Raw genomic sequence first — 13,256 nt, forward strand, 5'->3', positions numbered from 1 at the left:
TGCCATGAAAATCATCCAGTCTATCAGGTTTTGGTAAATTGTTTGGAGAGCAAATTGGTGTCAGTTGATTAAAATAGAAATCAACACTAACAAAGAAGTATGAAGAAGAGAAATAGAGGGGCTTCCTGCCAGACCTACCCTGTCCTGCTGAGACAGACACACCATTTCTACAAAGGCTTTTAAAGATAGTTTTTAGCACAATAAGTTTGTTTGAATTCAGTGCAGTATTTTTGTTTGTTTGTTTTCCACATACTGGCCAGACAATCGTTCCTAGATTTGCATGTGTGTCATGGGACTGTCACATTTGTCACAAGAGTAATTCTAATAACTTGGATGTGTACCTTCTGTCCCTTGGACAGCCCTTTCCTCCTTTGTGGAGGCAGTATGCCATTGCAAACAAGCACTGGTGCTGGAGGAATGCATTCTACAACAAAGCACCGTCTTTACAAAAAAGGACAGATGGATGGATTCAGGCCAATGGGTTTTTTTACCAGCAACAATGTGATTTCCCCTTCCTTTCCCAAACAACTCATCCTTTTCTGGTTTGACTGCTGTGTCTAGCATCCCCAAACTATTGAAAGATTTTGTATTTGCTTTTAATTATCTTAATGCTTTTGGGGTCCTGAGTTGGATGGCCCAGGCTAGCCCACTGCTTAGGACTTGGATGGGAGGCTGCCAAGGCAGTGCAGTGTTGCTGCGTGGAGGCAGATGATGACATCTCCAGGAAACTGCATGGGGGTTCCATCAGTCGCCTGCAACTTGGCAGCACTTTCCACCAGCAGAGTTCTTGCAGGTTCAGTGGTTCTTGCTAGAGCACCTCCATAGCCACAGCTACTCTCTAAAAACCACCATTAGGACTTGCTTCCTTTCATGCATTGGATGTAAGTTTTAAAAGAGCACATCCTCCCAAACCACATGGCTTTCATCCATCCATAGTCACATATACATTGGAATCTGTGTGCATGCACAGCAGGTGTTTCACAAAATATGCACAGCCTTTGTAAGTTGGTGAGACAGGAATCCCACAACTCTGCCATACTCTAAGCTGAGCCTGCTTTTTGCCACATTATCATTGTCCCTCTAGACTGTTCAATAACAAGCCTCTGTGTTCAGATTATTTCTTTACTATGAAGCAGCATCAGCAATAATCATTTAGACTTCTACTGCCAGAACTAAAGCATAAGCAACAAAGCATGCTTCATTATACCCCACATCATGCCCCATGTTCCTTATTAAAACAAAGAGCTGCACTGTGTGATGAGGGCTGTAATAATGTCTGAAGCTAATGTTATTTATTAATAGATTTTATAATGGATTTTAATTTATATTATATTTTTGTATAAGTGGAGTGCTATGTATTCACATGTACTCTGATTTTAAACTATTGGCTGGCCAAAAGGCCGTAATAATAAATATCTTATCTTATCTTATCTATGCCCCATGTCACACAACATCACCCCTGAGTATCAGTTCCCAAGGGGGGATGGACCCCACCAGTCCCATGATCCAGGACAACGCAGCCTCTCCCAAGTCAAAACAACCTACATTCCACACCACTGCCAGTACAACAGCAGGCGTCTAATGAGCTGCTAATGCATTGCTTGGAAAACAAAAGTACAAAGCGTGAAGGACAAGCACAGTAATTGTAAGGGAGCGGGAATGAGGAGACAAAGGATCTCGTGTCCTGGGCAGGAGACATGACAGAGTCAACCCAGAAATGGGCTGATCATGACATACTGCTCCCCTAATGGTTACCTATTAGGGGCCCTCAGAATGGTGAAGATATTTATGATGGAAGTCAGACACCAAACGGGGGACTTGAATGTCAGAAGCAACAGCACACTCATTTTTCCTCACAGAAAAATGTTTCCAAGCAATCAAATATTGCAGATGGCCGTGATACAAACATGAGTCTAATATTTGGCTAGTCTTGTGGTCCTCCTGCAGATCAAAAAGTACATCCACTTCTGGGTGCTGCTGTCAGCAGGCGGCGTCCATTTCAGGAGGATGAATGAAACAAAGGGTGCACAATCCAATCGGTTTTAGCAGTTTCATCTTTACAGTCACCTTGTTAATGACTCACTCAACTTTGAGAGGTCCCCAAAACCAATGACCAAGTTTGCAGCTTGGCTGAGCACAATGTAAATTCTTAGTGGAGATGTACACTGAATCCCACACCTCAAAACATACATCTTTGCATTTCTTATCAGCCTGGCATTTAAAAGTCTCTTTAGCTTTACACATGATGGTTTTATGGATGTGGGCTTATGACTGCTGAATATTCCACAACCAGACCTGCAGATCTCTTGGACCCTCCTCTCTATGAAAAGCAGTGACTTTCCCTCCTGCCCATAGACTACTTTAAAATGAGATTGACCAGTACTTTGATGAACAGCATCACTGTAAGCAGACTCAGCAAACAGGAGCAGGTCAGTCCAATTGTCCTGATTTTATTTTATTATTTATTTATTGGGTTTATAGACCGCCCTCCCCCTGATGGTAGTTGACGTAACAGCTCAAGTTCTGCTCAAGTACCTGGTTCACTCTCTCCAAGTGCCTGTCACTTTCCATATGGTGTGAGGAGATTAGCCTGTTCCACCCTCAATAACTTGAGAAAGAAAAGCCCAAATTGGGACATGAATTGAGCCCCTGTCTGAGATTATTTTCCTTGGGTCTGAATGTAATCTGTAAATAGGACTCACAAATAACTTGGCCAATTTCTGTGTCAGAGGCACAAAGTGGGCTTGTTTGGAAAAGGTATCCACCACTACCCAGATTACTGACTTCCCATGGCTAGGAGGAAGATCCATAATGAACTCCCTAACAATCACTGGCCAAAGTCTCTGAGGAGCTTCCAATGGGGTGCTGTGTGGTTTCCAGGCTGTATGGCCGCGTTCCAGCAGCGTTCACTCCTGACGTTTCGCCTGCATCTGTGGCTGGCATCTTTAGAGGATCTGATAGTAGGAAAGCAAGTGTCTGTTACTCACATGCTAATGGGTGGATCCCACTCAACACATATAAATCTAGCTTGCTAATTGCACCCTTTACTTGTTAACAGACAATGGTTCTTTCCCCCACCCTGGACACTCCAACAGGTATATATACTCCACTTGCTTTCCTACTATCAGATCCCCTGAAGATGCCAGCCACAGATGCAGGCGAAATGTCAGGAGAGAATGCTGCTAGAACACGGCCATACAGTCCGGAAACCAGACAGCGCCCCAGTGATTCCGGCCGTGAAAGCCTTCGACAATACATTGATTCAGAGTGTTTGACCGGCTTTTAGGCCAGGACATTCCAAATATCCCTCATACTGTAGAATGCTCCTTCTGTTTCCCAATCTGAGCTTCTGTCTCCTGGGACGTCAAGGCAAACCAGAATTACAGCCAGTTGAGGGGGGGGGGGTGTTTCTGAGCATTTAAGTAGCATGGGAGAAACTTTCCTACTCATAGTGTATATTCTCATCCCAAAACGGTCACTGGGAAAACAGGTTTAACAATGTTTCTGAAAACCTGTTCAACCTGAGTATCAGTGAAACAAAAAGAAATGTGTGTTTACGTCAAGAGTAATTATACTTCTATCATACTGCTATCTGCTATCTAAAAAGTGATTTGTTTCTCTCAGGACTCTGCCACTTCCTGTTTCAGAGCAAGACAGGTTGGATGAGATAGGAGCAGCAGTGGCATAGTGACAGAGGCATAGCTCCAAGGGGACGGGGGGCGGTGCACAACGCACTGGGCTCGCACCCCTCTGTGGGCATGGTGCGGATGTGGCAAGGGCGTGGTGGGGGTGTGGTGGGGTGTTCCAGGGCGTGGCAGGGGCAGAAGATGCACCAGTGCACCGGGCGCTTTCCTCCCTCGCTCCATCCCTGTGTAGTGGTTAAGAGCAGGTATGTTCTAATCTGGAGGAACCAGCTTTGATTCCCTGTTCTGCTGCCTGAGCTGTGGAGGCTTGTCTGGGGAATTCAGCTTAGCATGAATTCCCCTGAATTCAACACACGCCAGCTTGGTGACCTTGGGCGAGTCACAGTCCTTCGGAGCTCTCTCAGCCCCACCTACCTCACAGGGTGTTTGTTGTGAGGGGGGAAGGGTAAGGAGTTTGTAAGACCCTTTAAGTTTCCTACAGGAGAGAAAGGGGGGATATAAATCCAACTCTTCTTCTAGGAAGAAGCTTAATGGAGCGGAGCCCACCCATCAGTGATTAGGGGCTAGACTTCTATTCAGTTCCTTCCATGCCATCTGTGTGCAAGGAATAGAGCTGTCTGTTGACTTGTATTGGTTTGCATCAATTAAAGGGACAAAAGTCAATTTCCAAAATAAAGGTAGCTACCCTGTCCAACAAATATATTCAGTGTTACAAAGCCCACATGGTGGACACCATGAAGGCTTTGGACCAGATTATGATGGCAGAACCAACTGGGAATTTAATTCCCAGGCCCATGTGGGTCCAATTCGGATTGGGAATGCAGTATAAAAGGAGAAATGGATTAAGCCTCCCACCCCCACTCCAAGGGACGTCCGGAAAAACAGGCAAGGAAGGGCCCAGAGCTAGGGTTAGCCCTCTCCCCAGTGGCCAACCTGTGTCTGCTTCAAGCTGCTAGCCAGCCTTGTCAGCATCCCCGCCCTAGTGGGAAGATGCTGACTCAACCTGTGGCTTTGGAGGCTGTCTGGTAGGAGCCACTCCCAGGAGAGCAGGGGCGAGGGCGAGAGGAACAGCACTCATGGAGGGGTAAGAGGCGGTGGAGGAGGAGGCGCAGTGCCACACTAAGTAACAAGGATGACCTGGATGACCTGGTTAATGTTAGTTTGTGAGTCTGTCACAGAAATGGCCAGGAATGTAAGGAAACAGTTGCTGGACTTTGACTAAAAAGACGATGGAGGAGACTTTGGCACCTTTGCACCAGGCAGAGTTGGACCGAGGCCTCTCTCAGCTACATATTATCCTAAGAGGGAGTCCAACATTCCAGAGAAGAAATGCTTTGAAGAAGAAGAAACAAGAAACAAAAGAAATAACATAATCAGCTGACCTTGTGTAGATTAACCCACTAAATTAAATTAGATATTATGTGTGTGTTCCGACTCAAGGCGCCTACCAGAGATGGCAAAAAGTGAAGATCTTGTCCAAATATGGGAAACATTAAGGATTACAAGATATTTTATATAGTAGTGAGAAACTCATAATCACTATTTCATTAAAACAAAAAGTAGCAAGAATGAATTAATGGCCAGGTTGGCGTGGGGTTTCGGGGCTGTATGATGCCAGCCACAGGCCTTGAAAGTGCAAAACTTCAGGTGAAAATGCACTACTGGAAACAGCCCAGAAACCCCACAGCCTCCAGTGATTCTGGCCAAAGAAAACCTTAGAGAATACAATGAATTAATGAATTTGTATATATTTAAAAAGATATTAAAATATAGATAGCACCTTAACTAGTTGAAAAAAAAAAAAAAAAACTAAGATTAGCAGCGTCCTTATCAAGTGGGATATCATTATTAGCTATCATTAGGAAACTATTTTGAAAACTTTCTATAAATGTCACTCTGAAAACATAAAAAACTTTTAGGGAGGATTCTTAGAAGGGAGGGCACTTTGCTTGGGAGAGGTCTGCTTATGTTTTGAAATATATACTTTTATCAACTCAAGTCATTGCTTCTCCTGTGTAGCTTGTAATGGAGGAATTTATAATTTTTTGGTTGAGTTGGTCAGTGTTAAAAAAAATGCAGTAGTGATTCTTGATTAAAAGACTGAAATAGTATTGCTTCTTCTAATGGTAGCACTTGTTGTACTAAACCCACAATAAACTGCCAGTGTTGTTGAACAGTATCTTTTACCAAAACCCTTCTCCAAAGTAATAACACACTGCTTAAAACGCCTGTAAATTCAGAAGCAAGTCTTGTTGAGTTCATTGGGACTTATTCCCTGGTAAGCGTGCTTTGAACTGCAGTGTTAAACACTTTCTTCTAATATGCTTTAGGAATTATCAGAAACAGTGATGACAGATACAATTTGCTGAACCCCACATTTTTCATCTTTGGAGAAAAAGATCACACCATTTCTAAGAAGAAGAAGAAGAGAAGAAGAGTTTGGATTTATATCCCCCTTTCTCTCCTGTAGGAGACTCAAAGGGGCTTACAACCTCCTTGCCCTTCCCCCCTCACAACAAACACCCTGGGAGGTAGGTGGGACTGGGAGAGCTCCGAGAAGCTGTGACTAGCCCAAGGTCACCCAGCTGGCGTGTGTGGGAGTGCCCGGGCTAATCTGAATTCCCCAGATAAGCCTCCACAGCTCAGGCGGCAGAGCTGGGAATCAAACCCGGTTCCTCCAGATTAGATACACGAGCTCTTAACCTCCTACGCCACTGCTGCTCCTAAGGACCAGGTAAGCTTCCATCTTATTTACTGTGCATGTGCATGTAAGTGCCAACTGACTGCACTGGATTTTCAGTGTTTACAGATACAATTTAGACTACATGTTTATGGTAGACCAGTTTGTGTTGCTCTCTTCATGTATAACATGGGAGACACAATAACATAACAGATGGTCCACACTCACAATATGGGCTCTGTGTGTATGATTATACACCTGAAAGGCTTAAGAAGCATCACATTCCAACCTACTGTTGATCTGTTGTCCCTCAGGAAGTCCAACTTGCCTCAACCAGGGGGCCAGAGCTTACAGGGGCATTTTCAGCCCTGGCCCTGGCCGAGGTAGGAACTCTACCTGAAGGGAGACCAGGGCCCTGTGCCACTTTAGAGCAGTTCTTCACGGGGCCTGTAAGACCAGGGCTGTCTCTGCCCAGTGGCATATGGTTGGGAGGCAACTTTGGTTTACCATCTAGGCCTCCCCCCATTTACCATAAACTATTAATTATCAATTATTAACTTTCAACTAGTCATATAAGAACAAGCCAGCTGGATCAGACCAGAGTCCCATCTAGTCCAGCTGGCTCTGCACTACCTTGCAGTGGCCCACCAGGTGCCTTTGGGAGACTAACACATGGGTGATGTATTGAGACCAATGGCCTTCTGCTGCTGTTGCTCCTGAGCACCCTGATCTGCTAAAACATTTGCAATCTCAGATCAAGGAGGATCAAGATTGGTAGCCATGATAATGCGACTTCTCCTCTCTCCATAAAATCTGTCCAAGCCCTTTTTAAAGCTATCCATGCGTTAGTGGCCAATCTCACCCCCCCTCAGACATCTCCTCTCCAAACTAAAAAAAAAAAAGGGAGTCCCAAACGCTGCAGCTGCACCTCTCTCCTCATAAGGGAAGGTGCTCCAATCCTTCCAAATCATCCTCATTGGGTTCCTTCTCTGCACTTTTTCTATCTCTTCCATATCCTTTTTTGGGAGATGTAGCGACAAGAACTGAACACACATACTCTCCAAGTCGCTGTGACTTTTCTGACTTTATATATATGGGCATGACAATCCCTTGGCAGTTTTATTATCAACTCCTTTCCTAATTATCCCCAGCATAGAGTTTGCCTTTTTTCACAGCTGCCATGCATTGAGTTGACATTCCCATGGAACTATCAACTAAGACGCCCAAATCCCTTTCCTGGTCTGTGACTGATAGCACTGACCCTTGTAGCGTGTATGTGAAGTTTGGATTTTTTGCTCCTATGTGCATCACTTTGCATTTTGCTACATTGAACTGCATTTGCCATTTCTTAGCCCACTCACCTAATTTATTAAGGTCCACTTGGAGTTCTTCGCAATCCTTTGTGGTTCTCACCACCCTACATAATTTGGTATCATCTGCAAACTTGGCCACCACGCTACCCAACCCTACTTCCAGGTCATTTATGAATAAGTTAAAGAGCACTGGTCCCAAAACGGATCCTTGGGGGACACCACTCCCTACATCTCTCCATTGTGAGCACTTCCCATTTATACCCACCCTTTGTTTCCTGTTCCTCAACCAGTTTTTAATCCATAGGAGGACTTCCCCTCTTATTCCTTGATTGCTGAGTTTTCTCAACAGTCTCTGGTGAGGAACTTTGTCAAAAGCCTTTTGGAAATCCAAGTAGACAATGTCCACTGGTTCCCCCTTATCCACATGCCTGTTTACACCCTCAAAGAACTCTAGTAAGTTTGTAAGACAGGACTTGCCTCTGCAAAAGCCATGCTGACTCTTCCTCAGCAGGTCTTGCTTTTCTACATGTTTAATAATTTTATCTTTAATGATAGATTCTACTAATTTACCCGGAACAGATGTCAAACTGACTGGCCTGTAATTTCCCGGGTCCCCCCTAGATCCTTTCTTAAAGATTGGTGTGACATTGGCCATCTTCCAGTCTTCAGGGATGGAGGCAGATTTCAGGGATAAGTTGCATATTAAAGTGAGAACATCAGCAATTTCATGCTTGAGCTCTTTAAGAACTCTTGGATGAATGCAATCTGGGCCAGGGGATTTGGTAGCATTTAGTTTATCAATGGCTGCCAGAACTACTTCCTTGTCTACCACTATCTTCACTAGTTCCTCGGATTCACCTCCTAAGAAGCTTGGTTCAGGTGCAGGAATGTTCCTCACCTCCTCTTGGGTGAAGACAGATGCAAAGAATTCGTTCAGTTTCTCTGCAATCTCCCTGTCATCTTTTAGCACACCTTTTGTTCCTTTGTCATATAACGGGACTACTGCTTCCCTAGCTGGCTTCCTGCTTTTGATGTACTTGAAGAACTGTTTGTTGCTGGTCTTGATGTTTGCAGCCATGCGTTCCTCATAATCCTTTTTTGCCTCCCTTACAGCTAACTTGCTTCTCTTTTGCCACCATTTGTGTTCTCTCTGGTATTCTTCATCAGTTAAGTTGGATTTCCATTTTCTAAAAGACATTTTTTTTTTTCTAATAATTTACTCCACCTCCCTTGTTAACCATGGTGGCTTTCTTTTGGACTGAAGCTGCCTTTCCTAACCCTCGCGGAACACATTTCAGCTGAGCTTTTAAAACTGTGTTTTTAAGTATCCTCCAAGCACCTTGGACATTTTCTACACTCTTGATTTTCCCTTTCAGCCTCCTACGCACTATCACCCTCATCTTTGAGAAATTTCCCTTTCTGAAGGCAAATGTAACTATATTAGTAGTTGTCCTTGTTAAGCATGCAGAGATACTGAAATTGACAGCATTGTGGTCACTGTTCTCTATCGGCTCAACAACACTGACTTCCTGCACCAGGTCCTGGGTCCCAAATTGAATTAGATCTAGGATCACCTCTCCCCTGGTTGGTTCTACAACCATCTGCTCTAAGCCACAGTCATTTAGCATATCCAGGAATCCTCCAACTTGGTTACTGTAAATGCCTCATTCTCTGCAAATAGAGTAGGAGGCTTAACCATCCATAAGCCTCTAGGAATATGATTCATTGGTGGTAGTCGATGGGCAAATGTGCTCAATAAATGTTCTTTAGGATCCTTGATGCTGTTGGTGATAGAGATGGCCACAGAAGAAGAAACAAGACTTGGAGTGGATATCAATTATGATCACAGATGATTTAAAAGCAGTTGCAATGATATAGAAGTCCTGGAAAATAAGTTTAAAGAGATAGAAGAGAATTTGAAATCATTTCAGCTTAAACTCAATGAAATGAAAATAAGAAGTGAAAAGGGATGAAAGAGATTATGAACCACCTCCATCGGAGATTGACCACCAACCAATTTGTTCACCTCACAACCGTGTAATTCATTGAATATGTTTGCATATCGGACTAATAGATCTACGGAGGACGCCATTGCCATTAGTCTCCACACTGCTTTTGACAGCATCTGGAACAACAGGGGAATTATGTGCGAATGCTCTTTGCGGACTTTAGTTCCGTGTTTAATACAATCTTGCCACAAAGACTGGTGACAAAACTTGTGGATCTTGGACTCTCACATTCAATCTGTTTGTGGATTAGGGACTTCTTGTCTGGACGTTCCCAGAGGGTTAGACTGGGAAATCGGGTTTCCTCAGTTCTTACTCTAAATATGGGAACACCACAGGGCTGTTCAATGTTGAGTCCTTTATTGCTCTCACCCTTTATACATATGATTGTACTCCTGCTCCTATCATGGCAGCAACACCATTATCAAATTTGCCCGATGACACAACGGTTGGTGGGGCTCTATTCCTGGAGGGGATGAGGTCTGCCTGTCGGAGTGAGGTGGACCCCTGATTGCTCTCATGGTGCAGGGAGAAAACAACTACTGGTTCTTAATACCAACACAAGACAACAAAGGGAGAAACTTATAGGTGTGGACTATAGAAGTAATAGCTAAGAAATTCAGCCCTTGACTATAAATAGAGATCAAGTAGAAGCCCGGGTGGCTAGTTTTTTTAAATTTCTGGGCATTATGATTAAAGAGGACTTTGACCTGGGGCATACAGGACTGCCGCATGTTGATTGGTTAGAAGAAGGACCCAGCAAAGAGACTGTACTCATCTTTAGACTGTTAAAGGAAACAACAACTGAATGGAAAAACTCCTGGTGGTCCCTTTTACGGCTGTGCATATAGAGAGTAAGTCTTAACCTACTGCATCTGTGTATGGTTCTCCAGTTGCACAAAAGTGGCAGATAAGATAAGATAGTTGTGCTCCAAAGGGTGATCACTACCAATGCACAGATTATTGGCTGCCCTCTCCCCTCCTTGGAAGGAATTCCTATAATTCCCAAAGCCTAAAAGAAGAAAGCCCAAAATATTCTGAGAGATCCGTCCTCATCCAAGCACACTCTCTCTTTTTTGAACTGTTACCATCTGGCAGACTCCATACATGGGTCTATAAGAAACTTAGGACAAAGAGGCTTAGAGACGAAAAAAAGCTTCTCACTTCTAGGAGCTGTGGCGTGATGCTGAACTCGGAGACTTCAGTAGTTGATGTGTTTGGGGCTGTGTAGTGATGGGTGGAGGAAGGGGAGAAGTGAGGGATGGGGTATGGAGTCTGAAATTGTGTGTGCATCGAGGGAATGCTGCTGTAAATTTTTTAGTTGTGTCAGTTAGCTTATGTTGTTGTTCTCATGCTACAGTTTGAGAGACTTGTTGTGTATACATTGGTCCAGAGAATCTCTCTTCCTTTTTTGTGCATGACTGTATGTGGGGTTTCGAATTATTGTTGTTGTCCATTGTATGTATAGTTTATATGTTCATTGACGTATTTTAAAATGTTTATATTAAAATGGAGTTTTTAATTCTGTATTAGAGCCAGACAGGGGATTTGCTGTTTATGATTGACATTCATACTGTCTCAGGCTTTGTTTTGTATTGCATTGACCTTGGGCTAGTCACAGCTTCTCGGAGCTCTCTCAGCCCCACCCACCTCATAGGGTGTTTGTTGTGAGGGGGGAAGGGCAAGAAGATTGTAAGCCCCTTTGAGTCTCTTACAGGAGAGAAAGGGGGGATATAAATCCAAACAACTCCTCCTCCTCCTCCTCCTCCTCCTCCTCCTCCTCCTCCTCCATCTTCTTCTTCTTCTTCTTCTTCTTCTTCTTCTTCTTCTTCTTCTTCTTCTTCTTCTTCTTCTTCTTCTTCTTCTTCTTCTTCTTCTTCTTCTTCTTCTTCTTCTTCTTCTTCTTCTTCTTCTATCCTGCAAGAAGATCTCTGAAATTTAGATGGTCTACCAAAACAAAAATCGGAATAGGGACTGCACATTCAATATACAATAATGAAAACAAGAAAGGATTGCCATTTCCAATCAGTTATAGATCTAGCTATAGATCCCTTTGATTGCTTTCTGCCTAGAGTGGTGGGTGGTGTTCTGGGTGGTGTTCACTAGCCCTATGACTGCTCACTGCCTGGAGACATCCTGTGTCTGGGTGGGGTTCACAAACCATTGTCTTGATTCTAGCGTTTTTATGTACTGGTAGCCAAATTTTGTTCATTTTCATGTTTTTTTCCTTTCTGTTGAAACTGTCCATGTGCTTGTGGATTTCAATGGCTTTTTCTGTGTAGCCTGACATCGTGGTTGTCAAAGTGATCCAGAATTTCTGTGTTTTCAAATAACATTCTGTGTCCAGCGTGGTTTATCACATGTTCTGCTATTGCTGACTTTTCTGGCTGATCTAGTCTGCAGTGCCTTTCATGTTCTTTGATTCGTGTCTGGGTGCTGCATTTGGTGGTCCCTACGTAGACTTGTCCACAGCTGCAAAATACACGGTAGACTCCTACAGAAGTTAGAGGATCCTCTTATCATTTGCTGAACGTAGCATTTGTTGATTTTCTCGGTGGGTCTGAAGATTGTCTGGAGGTTATATTTCTTCATCAGTTTCCCTATGCAATCAGTGATTCCCTTGATGTATGGTAAGAACACCTTCCCTCTGGGTGGCTTTTTATCTCCTTTCCTGTGGGTTGTTCTTGGTCTTGCAGCTCTTCTGATGTCTGTAGTGGAGTAACCATTAGCCATTAGCCTGTAGAGCCCAGTTTAGGTGATTCAGTTCATCTTGAAGGAGGTGGCAGATTCTTTTTGCATGATCTACTAAAGTTTTTATTGTGCTCCTTTTTTGTCCTGGGTGATGACTTTTATGTATATATACTCCACTTGCTTTACTACCATCAGATCCTTTATGGCTTCACATGCTCTGTAGATAACTAGAGTGTCAGTGGAAAGCCTCATCCCCTGACACCCCCGATCCCATTGGAAGCAGAGTTGTATCCGTTATCTAGTGGGGGCAGGAAACCAGGTGGCTCTCTCTTGCTATCTGCCGCCGACCTTGGGGCGCCTTCACTCTGGGGACTGTTTTTCACCATCTCTTGGGAATTCAGGAGGGGGGATCCACAGGAGATAAATGGAATAGCAAAAGCCAGGTTTGTCAGAACAGGCTTTGCCAGGCTTTGGTGCTCTGATGCTTATCAATAAACGCTACTGATCAACAACACAGAGTCCATTTATTGACTTAAGAATTGAGACCCTAACAAACAGACAAGGCCAGAAGTGGGATCTCTACATCTGGAGCTTCTAGCTCTGCACCGGAGAACAGAGTCCAGACAAAGAACTCTCAGCAGACACCTGGTTTGTCTCTCAGTGTTTTGACTGACTGAATCGATTAACAACATTGCTGAGTTAGTTGAGAGTGTCACAGTTGCAGCCCTTAATCATAGCCACATGCTGGAGTACTAAAAGTGAGGTGCCCTTTTCTGTCACCACGGCCTGCCTTTGGGAAGCTCATTACAGACAGTCAAGGCCTTTTTTTTTTTAACTTAAACCAGTTTGGTAGCAGTTGGGAGTGGGAATCAGTTCTCTGGTTGGATCATTGCCTGTTTTAACTGGATCTTGTTTACATCTG

General features: G+C 43.9%; 1 protein-coding gene across 1 annotated transcript in view; it reads left to right on the forward strand.

Annotated features, from left to right (window-relative positions):
• The window catches only part of LOC125443634 (carboxymethylenebutenolidase homolog), a 68,046-nt gene that overhangs the window by 6,916 nt on the left and 47,874 nt on the right, over positions 1-13,256 (forward strand). The gene's annotated exons all lie outside the window — the stretch shown is intronic.

Source organism: Sphaerodactylus townsendi, linkage group LG14 (assembly GCF_021028975.2).
Source record: "Sphaerodactylus townsendi isolate TG3544 linkage group LG14, MPM_Stown_v2.3, whole genome shotgun sequence".
NCBI classification, from domain to species: domain Eukaryota; kingdom Metazoa; phylum Chordata; class Lepidosauria; order Squamata; family Sphaerodactylidae; genus Sphaerodactylus; species Sphaerodactylus townsendi.